General features: G+C 55.3%; 1 protein-coding gene across 1 annotated transcript in view; it reads left to right on the top strand.

Moving 5' to 3' along the window:
• Window positions 1-17,071, top strand: part of DENND4C (DENN domain containing 4C) — a 1,285,018-nt gene that overhangs the window by 678,296 nt on the left and 589,651 nt on the right. The gene's annotated exons all lie outside the window — the stretch shown is intronic.

Raw genomic sequence — 17,071 nt, 5'->3', positions numbered from 1 at the left:
CTTCCGGGCTGCGGTACTAGGGAGACCCAGGCGGCCCTGAGCCTGGGCCCTGAGGAGGCGAGAGAGCCCTGGGAGCCTGCGCCGGACTTTCCCTGACGCCGCTCTGTGGAGGAGCCCACCCCGACGTCTCCTGGGGGCTGGGGGCTACCTGAGGCCCGGAGGTGAGGTGGCAGCGGGGGGCTCCCCCTGGGGCCTCGCCTGTGAACGGTACTGGGGGCTGGGAGGCCGGGGAGTCCCCGAGCGCGTAATCCTTGCGTGAGCCCCCCCCCTGGCTGGTATCCTGGTAGGCTGTGGTGGCTGGCCTGAGACTTGGGGGGTCGGCTCGGCCGCGGACCTGCTGGGTGGCCTTGACTGGTCGCCTACCTTGTGAACGCCCGGGGCTCCTGTGGGCCCTGGGGGTGCCTGCTCCCCTGCCTGACTGGCGGCCGATCCCCGGCGTCCCCCCTTCCCTCCGTGGATCCTGTTGGCGGTGCGGGGACTGCGAGCGGACCTAACCACTGGATTGCCTCCTGAGACCGGCATTGGGGATCCCGCTCGGCGCTGAGGTTTGAGAGACGGCGGCCGGGGGGCCGCCTGTGGACTCCCTCGCTGTGCCTTTGTGCTGCCTCTCGCAGGGGGGTGATTGGCCTGGCGACCGTCTGCCGCCGCTACCTGCGGCATAACACAGGGGCAGATACCAACCCCTCTGTCTGCTCCATCTCTTGCTGCCCGAGAGGTGGTGCCCTTGAAGGACTGGACTTTTTAACAGTACCAGCGGTGCCAGGGAACAACACCTATAACCTTCATGGGATACCTGTTTCGGCGCACAAACTACAGAGACACGGGACACTTCCTTCGGCGTCAAAGATTCAAGGTTTATTTACTGCAGGGAACACAGAAGTCACAACAAGTACAACACGTGCAACTTGGGGAGACTGCTTCAAATTGGTTCTGTGGATCGCTCCTTTTATACAAAATTAACTCATAGGACAACATGGTACACAAAAGTTTACAACCTGGTTCCCATAATTATCCCTCAGAGGGGTCGCTTTGGTCACTTTGGTACACATAAGGTCCGGAACATAAGTGCGGAAACATTTGGCGGTTCCCAACTGTAAAAACCCATCTTCCCAACATTAGTGAATTCCAATCGGCAGTAAAACAGATCGAAATAGGGACAAAGACAGGTGCAGAGGGAGATGGAGACAGTGGGGAAATCGAAAAGGGTGTAAAAGGGGAGGTATCGGGAAACACGAGATACAGGCATCAAAGGGACGTGCCTAATGAGATGCACGGCTGAGACAATAAACCGGACGGCAAGATGAGCCTCGAACGGGGCCATCTGCCTTACAGTATCATCCCCCTCATCGTAAAAGATATTTACAAAGTACATGTGTCTTCCACAAATATCCTAAGAGTCCCAGGGTGACGAAGCGGACAGTGTCCGTTCGCTGGCTACTTGAGGGCAAGAGACAAAATGGATGCCGTATCTAAGATGGAACCCGTGGGTACAGATGAAAAACCCACATATCAAACGAACGGTTTAAGTTAGCACAGCGAAACTGCGCACACTTACTAAACTCGTCATTTGCGGTTCTTAGATACCAGACTCGACCATATTCGTGCGAGTCGAAAACATCACTTAAAATTGTCACGGAACCTCACCCTCCTCCCCCCAGCCTGACCATCCATATCTGCGTCATAGGGAGACCGACTGACGACGACCAGCGGCGGGGATGCAACGCCACCATTGGAACCAGAAGACCTGTGCGCCCCCCCAGGCCCTGAGCGATTTGACCCTGAGTAGGGGACCACTCTCTGCACACCGCCACTTCCATCGTTGGGACCATGGGCAGGGGGAGGACTACGCAAACCCCGGTCCCCACGACCCAGATGCGCATAGATCAATTCTCAAGACCGGACAACGTATCCGGCGCCGGCCCCCAGCCACCTCAGGAGCCGAAGGGGGAGACCTATCCACGATCCTTCAGGCGATTAGCACATCTCAGACTTCCGTGGAAAGCAAGATGGGAGAGGTGAGGGTAGACGTGGCCTTTATCCGGCAAGATTTAAGGAACGCCACGGCGTGAATTACGGAAGCGGAGCCCCGCATCTCCTCGGCAGAGGATGACCTGACCACCCTCAAGACCCATGTGGCCCGCCTTCAAACGCTGACGTCGGAGCTCCCCACAGGGCAGAAGACGCCGAGAACCGGGCCCGCCGAAACAACCTGCGCCTGCTAGGATTCCGGGAGGGAGTGGAGAAGGGGTCAGTCGCCGTTTTCCTTGAGACCTGGTTCCGCTCCTGGATGCCTGCGGAGAAGCTCTCTCCATGGTTCGCGATAGAGCGAGTCCACCGTTCACTTGCACCCAGGCCGCCCCCGGGGGCCCCGGCCCGACCCATTATTCTTTGCATCTTTAACTTCAGAGATCGGGATGCCATCCTGGGAGCGGCCAGTGACTTGGGCCCTCGGTTCTTTCAGAACTCAAGAATAATGGTCTTCCCAGACTACTCCAGAGAGGTCCAATCCCAAAGAAGATCTTACGATGAAATCAAACAAAAGCTTAGGGCGATGGGGCTGCGGTATGGTCTCCTCTTCCCGGCTCGCCTCAATGTCTTTTTCCAGGACAAAACCTTCTTCTTCGACACCCCGCAGGCGGCGCGGACCTGGCTTACGGAGGAACGCCCCTCCTGCCGGGACGAGCCCTGTCCCCGGCTCAGGGGCCTTCAACCCACTTGGATCGTGAGGTGCGTGGGCCGCGGAGACGTCGCACCGGTTCCCGTCGAAGAGGCCGCCGGCAGGGGGAGGCCTCCCAGTCGCCAGAGGAGGGATCCCGCCGGCCCTCGCCCCTGCCTGCGGGGAAGAGTGCCCTCCCCTCTGCTCCCCCCTCCCCATCCTTGGTTGTCTTTGAAGGGTCCTCTGAGCTGAATATGGGCTTGCGGCAAGCAAAGTCGGCATCAGACTTATCGAGCAGCCCTGTGATCCGTGGCTCTTCGGAGGATGTGGAGGTTTGAACCATCCTCGCCTGATGTCTGCTCTCTACTGGATGGGCCTGGTGCACCGGTCCCGCTCAGACGGGTCCTTAGGGCCCGACCCGTTGATCGTGGAACTGACTGTCCATGATGTATTCCTGGGAGAAACAAGCTCAATTTGTCAAGGCTCTCTTAGCCATGCCTTGACCTTGTCCACCTTCTCCTGCTTGTTTCACATCCTTTATCATTGGTGGATCTACTGCTGTTGTCCGCTGTTCTGACCATCCTTGAATGTTTGTGTTAAAGCTGTTACCATGAATCCTGCGATATGGAGGGGGGTCCTCCTTAGCATACCGCTTCCTGCTAACCGTTTTAGTTTAGCACCTTCCCCTGGGTAGGGGGATTGTGGGTTCTGATTTCAGGGCGACAGATGCTTCCTATTTTGAAGTGTAGGGTGGGGGAGGTTGGAGGTATGGGGGGGAGGAGTCCGTTGACGCCTTCTGGTTTGTTGTTTTTGGCCTCCTACGGGCTGCCTTTTAGTTCAGCTCTGTTTAGCCGCTCCTCGGCCATTGTTGGTGCTACCTACGGGTGGCTGGTTGCAGCTCTCTTTCTTGATGACATGTGGCGAGTGGGTTTCACGCTTGCTACGCATCTCCTCTTCCTTACTACTCAGTTATTTTTGGCCACCTATGGGCCGCCTGGAGGAACGACCGCGTGCGGTCGATCCACCTCCTTTCATGGAATGTAAACGGTCTATTGGACCGTATCAAGCGCGTGGCAGTCCTTCGGGCGGCCCACCGGCATGCAGCGGATATTCTCCTCCTTCAGGAAACCCATCTCCTTGGCACACAATGTAATTTCCTGGCCCGTTATGGGTTCGTGATGGTCTGGCACTCTGGGTTCGTGCGCGGTCCCGAGGAGTGGCCATCCTGCTTCGGAGAGGCCTTCCCGCTTCGGAGAGGCCTTCCCTTTACCCTGACCAAGGTCTCCATTGACCCGCAGGGTTATGTGGCGATATCAGGCACGGTGGAGGGCTGTCCTCTGATTCTCCTGAATATCTACATTCCACCCGCCCTCCTGTCCCCGACGCTCCGCTGTCTTATGCAGGTTTTTTCCTCTCTTCCGCACGGCCTCACGGTGATAGGAGGCGACTTCAACGCCGTCTTGCAGCCCCAAAACGATTCGACTGGGACTCCGTCGGCATCGCGGATCTCCTCGGCCGTTGCTCTGTCCAGTTGGACCTCGGTGCTGAGGCTCTGTGATGCTTGGCGGGTCTGGAACCCCTGCAAAGCACAATTCACCCACACATCGGCCTCACACCACACCCACTCCCGGATCGACCTTATCCTGCTTCCGGCCACGGACTGCCACTTAGTCTCTGGGGTGGCCATATTGCCCAGAGGCCTGTCCGACCACTCCCCTGTATCTCTTCGGCTCGGCTCTTCATTGACGGGCTCGCGCGCGACTTGGCGCCTCAACACCTGGTTCCTGCAAGACCCCGAACTGGTCGACACACTGAGACAGGAGCTGGGCCACTACTTTGCAACTAATGAAGACTCGGTTCCCTCACCTGGAATTGTGTGGGAGGCGGGCAAAGCCGTTATTCGCAGGGTGGCGAGAGGGCTTGTACATGCCAAAAGGGCGGGTCAGTTGACCCGGCTCGCGGACTGCGCGACTGGAGGCGGAGCTAGCCTCCGCTGGCAATGCAGACTCCTCCCGGCAGCTCGCGTTGATTCGGGAGGAAATCCGACATATCACTGCACTCGGCCCAGATGCTCTGGCGTTCCTCGGTGGCGCGGGTCTATGGGTGGGGAGACAAGAATGGCAAACTCCTCCATAATCTGGTCTCCTATCCCAGAGTCCACCGTATCATTCCGGAGGTATGTGCGCAGGACGATACCCTTCGGGTCACCTCTGCGGCCATAGCCGGAACCTTTGCGACTTTCTATACGCGGCGCCAGATAGGCCCCTAACCTCCTTGTTGAGTGGGGCTGATGCCCGACTCCCAATTCTCACCCCTGAGTCCGCGGACGCCCTGGAGCGCCCCATTACCCTCGAAGAAGTCCTGGAGGACGTCCCACATCTCCATCCGGGCAAAACACCTGGCCCTGACGGATACCCGCAGGAGTACTATGCTGCCTTTCGAGATATCTTAGCTCCCCGGTTGCTGTCCCTCTTCCGGCAGGTGGCGGAGACTGGCTCCTTTCCCCCCGAATCGGACTTGGCTACGATTGTGGTCATCCCTAAGACCCAACCGCCCTAAACTAACTGCGCGGACTACCGCCTGATCTCCCTCATTAACACTGAGATCAAGCTCTTCGCCACAATATTGGCCCAGAGGCTTAAGCCCCACCTGCAAGACCTGGTTCACCCCGACCAATGTGGACTCATGCCTTCCAGGGGTACCCGTCACTGCATCCGTCGCCTTCATCTTAACGCACAGGAGCAAGTTTTGAGCAAACTACAGCTTGTCCAAAATGCTGCTGCAAGGATTCTCATGGGTATACCCAAGCACGCTTCTATCTCTCCCACAATTCGTGAGCTCCACTGGCTACCAATAAGAAGCCGGATAAAGTTTAAGGCCATGTGTATCATCCACAAGGCCTTGAACAACAATGGACCTGATTTCTTCAAAAGAGCATTCAAACTGTACAAACCCAGTCGAACACTACGTTCATCTTCGGCTCAGCAGCTCCAAATCCCATGCACAAAAAAGGTAACATGGGGAGATAGACGTTTTGTAGTGGCTGCGTCAAAATTATGGAATCAGGTCCCTTCCTATGTCAAAGATCATTCTTCACTACTTTCATTTCGAAAACATCTCAAGACTTGGCTCTTTAATCAGTAAGATGTCAGTGGAACCCCCGTAATCTGCAAACTCTAGCGCCGAGACACCGTAAGGTATTTGTGCGCTTTAGAAAATTTAAAACGAAATAAATAAATAAATAAAATAAATCTGGCCTTGGCCCACCGTGCCCGCCTCTCCCCATACCTGGCCCTCCTCTTCCTTGACTTCGAGAAGGCCTTCGACACGGTGAACTGGGACTACCTTCAGGATGTGCTAGAGGCAATGGGCTTTGGGCCGTTGTTTCGCCGCCTTGTCAAGGTCCTCTATGCCATTCCCAGGGCTTGTGTACTTGTCAATGGAATGCTTTCCGAGGCCTTTCTGATTGGCAGAGGCACGCGCCAGGGTTGCCCCCTCTCCCCGCTCCTATTCACGCTGGCAATGGAGCCCCTGGCGCTGCTCATCTGGCGGGACCCCCTCGTCAGGGGATGGACCTGGGGCAGGAGTCACGAGGACAAAATAGCCCTGTACGCTGACGACGTACTCCTCTATTTAGAGGACCTGGGGAGCTCGGGCCCGAGGTGCTTGCACATCCTCGCCGACTTCGAGAAGGCCTCTGGGCTCTGACTTAATGCAGCCAAATCCACGTTGGTCCCGCTACATCCCTCCAGGGAGTGCTTTGATTGGCAGTCGTCAGTCCCCCTAAGGCGCCACTTGGTGAAATACCTTGGGATATGGGTAACCCTCTTGCCAGATCTTGAATGGGCACTGAATCTTGCCCCCCTGATGGCCCGGACGAAGGCGAACCTCAAGAAATGGCAGGCTCTTCCCCTCAACCCCTTGGGGAGAAGTGCCCTCTTCAAAATGATGGTCTTCCCCCGCTTCCTATATGTCCTCCAAAACATCCCCATCCCCGTAATTGGTTCCGCGAACTTGACGGGCTCTTGTCACGCTTTCTCTGGAGTGGCGGGCGGCCACGAATATCCGTGGCGCACACCCGCACCCCTCCCTTTGATGGGGGGGTCTCGGAGTCACCCACCTTTATCTCTACTACCTGGCCACCAAATTGATAGTTATCCACGACTGGTAGGCAGGTGGCTGGTCCGACCCAGCTTACCGCGTGGAGCTGGACTCTACGGATTTTCCGCAGATCCAGGCGTTTCTCTACGGCTGCCCTGTGCCGCAAACCATGGCACCGATCACTCGTTCGGTCCTTCTGGCCTGGCGAGCCGCCCTGCGCCACGTAGGGTGGGATCGTAAACTGACTCGACAGACGCCGCTCTGGCATGGCAACTGGCTCCGAGAGGTCTCGTCCCTGAATGGATTGCGCCGTTGGGATTTAATTGGCCTCTCAGTCCTTGGGGACATATGGGTGGGTGACCATATTCGCGCCTTTGCGGACCTTCAGCAGCAACATGCCCTTCCCCAGACCCAACACTTCCGCTACCTGCAACTGCGACACGCTGTTCTTGTACACCTTCCCTCACCAATTTCCCGCTGGAAGCCCAGGTCCTGATGGGAAACCTAGGCAAGGGGGGAGTGTCCCGTATCTATCGATCCCTAATAAATAATGGCCCAGCATCCTTAGATGGAATCCGTGCCCGATGGGAGGGATGGGTGGGCCCCCATGGAGGAGGCAGACTGGAGGGATGCTCTGATGGCCCCTAGAACCCTGACCACGTCCTCCAGGCTGCGCCTGGTGCAGATATACTACCTGCACACGGCCTACCTTACCCCTGCGCGACTCTTCCGTGCCCACTTGCGACCCTCCCCAGACTGCCCGAAATGCGGCTCTTCAACTGCTGATTTCTACCTCATGGTATGGCTCTGCCCAGCGATAGAGAGGTTCTGGAGGGGGGTGGAGCGGAAGCTTACATTAACCCTGGGTTGAGAGGTTCCCCATGACCCACTCAGAATGCTGCTGGGAATTTTTGTTGGTCTGGACGGCTCCAGGATGGATAAACGATTACTGGGAACAGCAGTGGTGGTGGCTAAAAGGGACATAGCGACATACTGGATGCGCACCGCTGCTCCTAATGTCAGGGGATGGAGAAGGGGGGTAGATTGGTGTGGTGTCCAAGAAGAGGCAGTGTTTGAATCCCGGGGCTCGCCGGATTTGTTCCACAAAATATGGGGGGAAATGGTTCAACTTGATCCCGCCATGATCCCCAATGTATCCTATATCTCCTGTTATGTTGCCAATGTGGAGCGCATGGGGTTGTTATATTCGATTGGACTGACCCTGCACAGAACCTTTGTTGCTTTGAACCCACTGTCTAAGCTGATTGATGAACTGCAACCAATGAATTTTTTCTTGTTCTTGTTGTATTTACTCAATAAAAAAATTATCAAAAAAAACTTTGTAGATCCAGTACCTAACAAGAATCCGGATCAAGGCTCAATCTGATTAAACAAGCAGGTTGGGCTGCATGACAACCCTGAAGCTTCCTTCCTTCCTGAGCTAATTTTCACATGTCTTAAGAGTTTTATGCACCTCAAGGTTTTGGCTAACCCAACCCATTGAAGTGAGTTGTAATACAGATCAGCACCTAGTTTACTACAAGAGTGGGAACAGTCCTAAACCGAACATATTTTGTTTTCTGGCATTTAAAATCTGAAAGAGACAAGTTAGTGATAGATGGCTTACCTTAGAATATCCCCAGGCGTCAGACTGGATCCGGAAATTTTGCTTAGCAGTTCCCTTGCGCATCAGTAGGTGGAGTCCTGCAGCTCCGCGTCAGTCACTGGCGTCGTCAGCACCGAGATGACGTCACGGAGAGTACTTAGGCGCCACGCATGCGCGCTGAAGTCAGTTCTTTATTTTTCCGCCAGTAAGCGCAGATCCGTACCTTGGTCACTTTTTGGCCGCTATTTTGAGACTTTTGTCTCCCCACTTCTTTCTCGTGGTGCACGTAGGGATGCCCGGCTTTAAGTCTTGTGGGGCCTGTTGCCGAAATATGTCGGTGGCGGACCCCCACGATGTTTGCCTCTACTGCCTGGAGACCGATCACGACTCCTGGGATTGCCATGACTGTTGTGCCATGGCCCCAAGGCCTTGCGGGAGCGGCGCCGGAAGTTGCTGGAGGCCCAGCATTCGTCACGTCGCCACTCCGGGTCTGGCGGCCGTTCCCAGGATCGGAGCCGTCGCTCCTTGGACTCCAAGTCTTCATCTTCGGATTCCAGTAAGCATCACCATAAAAAGAAGTCAAAGAAGCTTGTTCGCTCTCTGACGTCCCCGCATTGCTCCTCGGAGGCGGACGAGGGGGACAGGGGCCTTGCCCCTGTGGCTCCTCTGGAGCCTGGGAGTCCCGTGGCCTATCCGCCATACCCAGGTCCGTCGGCGACTCCCGAACAGATGAAATAGTTCCGTGCTGCTATGGACCGCCTTTACATGCCTCGGGCCCCGCGGTCCCGTGTCCAGATCCTGTTGGCCCGGCGGCTCCGCCACTGGCTCCAGCCCCGGTGCCACAGGATCCTACGCCGCTGGCTGCGGCGCCACGAGGTACGGTGTTGCCGGCCCCGGCACCACCCTTGGCTCCACCCCCGGTGCCGCACTGGGTGCCGTTTATCCCACCCTTGCCCTGGTACCCGGACCGTTTTATTCCGACCTGGGATCCACATTGGGAGCCGGCGCCGTTCCAGACTCCATTCGTCCCCTCTGCCGCCGCAACCGGCCTCCTCTACGACATAAGTGGACGACGACTGGGAAGGGTCGGCAGTGTGACTCCGAACAAGATTGGGTGGATGACTTGGAAGATTCAGGCGACCTTGATGTCTCCTCTGACCCGGGGTTCGCCTCTCCGCCGCTTACGATGGAGGAGGATGCCTCCTACACAATGGTGCTCCGTCAGGCTGCTGAGGCCCCTCAACCTTGACCACCCACAGTGGCCCTCAAGACCAACCTCCTCACCGAGGTGCTCAAGATGGCATCCACTTCGTCAGAGCCGCTGCTTCCCTTTCATGACGCCCTTACAGAGGTCCTCTTGGGCACTTGGGCGAGGCCAGCCACGGGCAGCCCCAGTGGATAAAAACATTGCCAGACACCACCGAACGGCGCCCGGTGACCCCGCTTTCTTGACCACTCACCCTACACCTGAGAGCTTGGTCATTCAGGCCTCGACGAGTGCTTTACCCACGGCCCCACCGGAAAAGGACTCTAAAAGGCTGGACCAGTTTGGGAAGCGGTTGTTCTCTTCGGCCAGCCTGAGGCTGTGGTCAGTAAGCACCGCCTGCTTGTTGGGCCGCTACTCCCACGCGGTGTGGGATGCCGTTGCTCAGGGTTGCCTCGTGTCCTGAGGAGGTGCAGGCTGCCCTTTCTCAGGCAATTGCTGAGGGTAATGATGCAGCTAAGTTCGCCATTCAGTGTGGGTTGGACTACCGACTCATTGGGCGGGGTGATTTCGACAACTGTGGTGCTACGCCTGGTTGCATTCGACTGGGTTCTTGCCCGATGTCCAGACCGCACTCATGAACATGCCTTTTGATGGCACCAGCCTGTTTGGCGACAAGGCTGACAGTGCACTGGAGCACTTTAAGGACTCACGGGCTACGGCCAAGTCCTTGGGTCTTTCTACTAAGAACCCGGCCACTCCTGGTTTCCGTTCCTTTCGTGGCCAGGGGAGAGGCACCCAGGCACGCCCTTCTACCAGGTCTGTGCAGAACCAGCCTCTGCGCGGCCGTGGTCGCGGTTTCCGCAGGGCTGGGTCGAGGAACCAGCATGGGGGCCCGTCCACCTCCACCCCGACGCTTCCACCTCCAAACCTTCCTAATCTGAGATTCGGGGAGCACCACACACCCGTGGGTGGCAGGATCCACCACCACCTCCCCGCTGGCACGAGATTACATCAGACAAGTGGGTGCTGCAGATAATCTGCCAAGCTTACTCACTTCCTTTTCAGTCCTTCCCTCCAGCTATGCCAAATCGGTGCCACTGCATGTCGGGAGATCTGTTGGTTCTTCTCTGACAGGAAGTCACGGCCCTCCTGGTCAAAGGGGCCGTCGAATGCGTTCCTCGGCCAGAAGTTGGGAGTGGTTGTTATTCCCACTACTTTCTGGTCCCCAAGAAGGACAAAAGTGGTCTGCGTCCTGTCTTGGACCTCCGGAATGTCAGTCGCTTCCTCCGGAAGTTCAAGATGCTGACCCTGCCCTCGACCCTGGAGACTGGATGGTAGCGTTGGACTTGCAGGACGCATTTTTTCACATCCCTGTCCTGCCGGCCCACAGGCGGTTCATGGTAGGCCAGGAGCATTTTCAGTTTACCATGCTCCCTTTTCGGCCTTACCTGTGCCCTCGGGTGTTCACAAAAGTGATGGCGGTGGTCGTAGCTCATCTGTGCAGGTCAGGGGTATCAGTCTTCCCCTACCTAGACGACTGGTTGTTGAAGGTGGGCTCGCCCCAGGCAGTCTTCACCCACCTTCAGACTACGACCGACCTCCTGCATTTGCTGGGTTTCTCCATCAACGTGCCGAAGTCGCACCTGAGTCCCTCTCAGAAGCTCCCCTTCATCGGAGCGGTTCTGGATTTGACGCAGTTTCGGGTTTATCCTCCCGAGCAGCGAGTCTGGGATATTAAGGCTATGATTCCGATTTTTCAGCCTCTATCCCGGGTTTCAGTCAGGATGACCCTCCGGCTCTTGGGCCTGATAGCCTCCTGCATCCTGTTAGTGCAACATGCCAGATGGCGTATGCGGGCTATGCAGTGAGACCTGAAGTTCCAGTGGGCGCAGCATCAGGGCAACCTGTCTGATCATGTCGAGATCTCAGAGGGCAGTGCACGTCACTTGCAATGGTGGCTCACGAACCACGATTGGGTCAATGGCAGATCCCTCTCCCTTCCCCAACCGGAGTTCACAGTGGTGACAGATGCGTCCCTCCTGGGATGGGGAGGCCACTTGGGAGAGGCGGAGACCAGAGACCTCTGGTCTCCGGCGTAGTCCCGGCTTCATATCAAACTTTTAGAGCTTTGGGTGATCCGACTTGCACTGAAGGCATTCCTTCCCTCTGTCCGGGGAAGTGTAGTGCAGGTGTTCACATACAACAACACCACCGCCATGTGATATTGCAACAAACAGGGCGGGGTGGGGTCCTGTACCCTATGTTAGGAAGCTCTGCGCCTCTGGACGTGGCTGGGCGGATGAACTCAGCCGCCGGTGCTTGATGGATCATGAATGGTGTCTGAACTTGGACGTGGCGCAAGGTCTCTTTCAGAAGTGGGGCGAGCCTTGATGAGATCTATTCGCCCCCGAAGAGAACCCACAATGTCATCAGTTCAGCGCGTTGGAATTTCCAAGGCGGCACTCGCTCGGAGACGCTTTTCGTCACGAGTGGAGCTGCGGTCTATTGTACGCCTTTCCGCCCAGAGTGCGGAAGAAGATCAGGAGCCACCAGGCCCAAGTTATTCTTGTGGCTCCGGACTGGGCTCGAAGAGTATGGTATCCCGAGCTACTCAGTATGAGCATCGATCCCCCGATCCGACTGCCTCTTCGGGAGGATCTTCTGTCACAGCAGCAGGGGACGGTCATTCACCCGAACCTGTCCAGTCTCCTCCTCCATGTGTGGAGATTGAGCGGCGACAGTTGATGGCTTTTGACCTTCCTCCCGAGGTCTGTAATGTCATTCTGGCAGCCAGGCGCCCCTCCACTAACACGGTTTACGCCTGCTGATGGAACAAATTTGTATTTGACGAACAAGCTTTTAATCCTGCTATTTAGATCCATTTCCGATCTGTTTATTAGTTTGCCCATATTTTTGGTTTTTGTTTTCAGTTTTTTACAGTGCATTCTTTCATATGTTCTTCGGTGTTGCACATCTGCTGAGCACCATAGACTATGAATGAGGCAAGATTGAAGGGAGAATCTGTATGCATGTTGAAGTGGTGGTAGATTTTACTGTTTGTTGTATTTCTGTTTTGCATCTCAGCACTCCTATTAGGTGATTTCTTTAATTTTTTTGTTAGTGGTAGCTGACAATGTTTGCTGGCTGTGGTTTAGATGAATGCTATATTGAATCCCCTTTCCATTCAACTTGATCTTTAGCTCTATTGGCCGCACCTCACTAACGGAAACTGCGGTCACTCCCCCGGACGTCAGGCAGGCGTGTGCGTTGGGGCTGGTAGGCTGCGTTCTGCGAGCCGTCCTGCAGCTTGAGGTAGCTGTGGAGCTGGAGACCGAGCGGGGACCGAGTGGAACTTTGGCTCTCTGTGGCTCCCCACGGCTCTCCTGGTTCGAGTGCAGGAGCGCGTGAGCCTAGGAAGGGATTTCCGGTGGCAGTGCAGGCATCCGGTAAGTCGGCTGGAGTGTGCTGGTGAGCTCCTGTGTGGGTGCGGGTGTGGAGAGGGGAGAGGCGTGTCCCTGTGAGGGAAGCACTCTGCTGTCAAGTCTGTGCCTCCCTGTCCCCCCCCCCCCCCTCGCCGGCCCACGCTGAACCACGCATTGCCGCTCGGACCATCAGCACCCCTGTTTATCCCTGTTTATCCTCGGTCCCCCTTGTGTTTTGCTCTTAGCGGTCTCCCTGCGCCGGCTGTCGCTGTGCGTTCCTGCGCCGCTTCATTCGCCCGTCGAGCCGGACGGCCGTAGGGGTGCTACGGCTGCTTTTTCCAGCTCTGGGGCTGCTCCCTCCGCCCCTACCTCCTACCTACCTGCCCACAGTGCCAGCCTGCTCCTGCCTAGGGCCACTGACTGGGGTAGCGGCTGAGTCGTGGAGTAAGCTCCTCCCTCCCACCTGGGTCATCAACTCCAGCTTACAGCGAGCCCCCAGTTAGGGTCAGAGAGGTGTGAGGTATTGGCTGGCGCGTGATCTGGGGTCGGTTAATTAGAGAGCGGGGGGGTACCACCGCAAGATTGCACAGCAGCGTTAAAGCGTCGCCGACCGGCGAGAGTTGCAGAACCCTTGGCCGAAGTACCACAAACCTGCACCACAGCATTGGTCAACCAGTCGTCCAGCCGGGATCCAGGAGTGGCAGACTTTCACGATCTATTGGAGCCAGCAGACCCAGCAGAGCTTTAGCTGAGCCTCGGTGTCTGGCTATTGCAAGCTTCCCAGACCCTCAACAGCCCTAGCTGAGTTAGGCCGGCGCTCCATCAGCTACCTCAGTCGATCCAGCAGCCTAAGCCTCAGCCAATCAGTCAGCGCTGCGTGTCCCAGCGCCATCTCAGGCATCCCAGGCTCCCCAGCCAGCCCGGCTGGTAGTCCGGCTGCACCAGCCACAGCCAATTGGACAACGCTATCTAACGCCATGAGATCCGGGAAAGTAAGAAAAACGGCGGTGGCAACAAAACGGAGGAAATTGAAACAGCCAGCACTGGTCGAGGAGCCCCATCTGGGCACCCACAAGCCCACCGGAGCATGCATATTCTCCCCTAACAACCTTAGTAATTCCAGTAATTCCAGCCACAAAAATTTAAAAGGCAAGATTACGGGCTTAGATGTGACATCAACCTTAAAAAGAGCGAACCTGCTGGATTACTTTAAAAAAGTTCCAACAGTGACAAATACTTCTCTACAGCTACAGCCCCAGTCCCCACTCCAATCCCAGTCTCAGGAGGCACCTAAGTGCGGAGCTTCGACCCGGCTCCCGGATTCCAACACACTTCTTCTTCAGCCCTTACTCCCACAACAGCAGTCAATCGAATTAAAAAAGACAGTCAAACCTGTGGGAGTGTACATTTTCGGCTCAGAACCCAACGACCCCACACTGGCATGGCAGGAGGACGTAAACTCCAAGCGGTACCTTTTTTTCCTTCACCCCGACCCTCCATACGACCAGCACCCAGGCCAGCGAGCTTCTCCAACAACAGCGGACAATCAAGGAACGAGCCAGCCGCAGTTAGCTCCATCAAGCGCATTGGATAGCCCGAGTTTTAGCCCGAGCTCCATCACAGGTCATACCCAGAAACTGGGCATATCGGTTACATCTTCCCAACAAGCCTCTGACGTAGCAAAGGCAGCCACAACGACCTCACATGGTCAATTAACCATAGCTCAAATCCATGTGCAAAGCGCCGCCTCGAGTAGCAACAATTCTCAATTGCTCCACCTGTCTCAAACCGCGAGCACACCCAAGGAGCCACTGCCTGTGTTGTACTCTTATCATCAACGATGGCATCGCCTCAAAAGTCCCCCAAAATTGCCGATGCAAATGATCAGCTCTTAGCGGACTTGTCTTTTTTCTTTAAAAGCACCCAAAAACCCATCAAAAATACGCTAAAAACCAAACCCACTCAAGTAGACCCTACAGCAACCAGTGTCTGGCCACAACTTCTCCAAACTTTCCAGCAGACTGTTAACGCACTGAATTACCACTCGGACAAGCTAGACGTGCAGGTTGATCTTTTAAATACCCTAGCGTTGTTCACAGCAGGAATCTACACCAAACTCGATAAACGTAATAATTTATTTCTTGGAGCGCAAGCCTCGAAAAAGCTTGTACAGTCGGTTTGTTGCTGTTCCCCAATAATTGACTCACTTTCATCGCTTCCAGCTTTCCTAACCAGCGTTATAAACGAAGTAAAGAAGCTGAAAGGAGACAACTTTTATACAACTCCCTGCCCGCAACAGCAAAATTCCTCTGGAACGACCCAACCTACAGCCAACTTGAGACCCACCGCAAATAACAGCGCCAAATTGATCGGGGACCTAGCTCCCTGTCAAAATCAGCAGAGCAAGCAGCCAAAGCCCAGTCAGTTACAACCGGACCCAGCCAAAGCAATAACGGAAACTGCAGGGAGCCCTAGCAGGTGCACCACCTGCACGGTCCACTTACCAATGGGGCCTATAGCCAGCCTAGCGACCCTGTCCTCATCCAACCAGGAAGTGTCGCCGGCTCCAGAATTCCACCTTAGTAAGAGAGAGCGGAAACGCCAGCGCAAGCATAGGAACAAAGCAAGGGCAAAACCAATAACTGTCCACCCGGAATACTATCTCCTCTTTTCAAAGGCAGCCATCAAACAGCCCCCGTGCAAGGTACCCGCCCCTTCTCCCTTAGGAACCTCCAGCGTGATCATTCCAAAAGGGGACTCGCCTGCAAACGTTATTGAATCACCTAAGGAGAGCTTACAAGAGGTAAACGAGCCTGTAGAGCAACCAGTAGTCGATAAGCCCAGCACCGCCCCAGTGAAGCCAAGTACGAGCATCAAGAACACAAGCACATTGAGGCCAAAAGAGTTCCAAGTCAAGATAAAAGAAGTATCAGTTCTAACTGCCCCTCGGGGGGTCCCCTCAACAATAGGACTGATTCCAACAAAAACAATCTATAACGGAAAAACAACTTCTTCCACAAATCCCCTGTGTTCGGGGGAAGCCCGTCAATGTCAGACACAAGTGAAGCAGGTATGGGAGGGCGGTCCTCTAAATAGCAAATTGAACGAGAGGGCTCCAAGTCCAAAACACATGGAGACCACTAAGGAACCATCATCCCTTCGCATTTTACTGGCACCTGAATACACATCGAAGGGTCGCCAGGACATACTCAACAGAGCAAATATATTAAAACTAGTCGATGGCATTCCGGGGTTCGCAGGTTTGACTTGAGATGACATAGAATCTATCGAATTCCTTCCTCCAAGAGGTGCCCAACCGTCGGAGGTAACCCTGGTGACCCTCAAGTCACCCAGCTGGGTAGGTGTGTTTTTGGAACACAAGGCCACATTGAGTGAATGGGGCATTCGAATGTCCCAATACTCCACGCCAGGCTACCCAACCGCATTACTAAACCAACCAACAACACCCCAAAAAGCTGGAACTGTAAGACGGAAAGACCACCCGAAACCATATTCGATTTTAAAAAATGCGTTGGGACCGGAAGAAGACCATAAAACCTCGCTAAAAGTGGTCCCAAATAAAGACGTATGCCAATCATGGGAATGGCTCCCATCCATCCTGTCAACAAGCACAAAGGAATGACCTCCTGTACCATCAACAACGGGTGACAACAACAAACACCCGACCAAGCCGATCCTTCCAGCAGCTGCTCTAACAACTGTACTCAACCCACCAGCGGATTCCATTTTCCAAATCTGTTCATCGAACATCAGCGGCCTCCACCAAAACATTACCAACCCGGACACCTTAGCCTTCCTGTGTGACCATGCAGTAATAGTCCTGCAGGAAACTTGGGCCACACAGGGATGCCCAGTCACCGGCTTTTTAGAGCTATGAAAACCAGCTCTTGGGGACAGCCGCTTTGGTCACTCTAAAGGTGAGCTGTCAATATACATATCAGACTCCATAAAAGGTCCAAATACACGTATACCCATCGAGGAGGACTGGCTACTCGGGGTAAAAATCAACACATGTCGGAAAAACCTCCCACTTCTTATTCTAAACGTGTACATTAATC

The sequence above is a fragment of the Lissotriton helveticus genome, chromosome 2_1, assembly GCF_964261635.1.
Source record: "Lissotriton helveticus chromosome 2_1, aLisHel1.1, whole genome shotgun sequence".
Taxonomy (NCBI): Eukaryota; Metazoa; Chordata; class Amphibia; order Caudata; family Salamandridae; genus Lissotriton; species Lissotriton helveticus.
The sequence above is the reverse complement of the archived record's forward strand: the minus strand, read 5'-3'. Positions and strand labels throughout refer to the sequence as shown.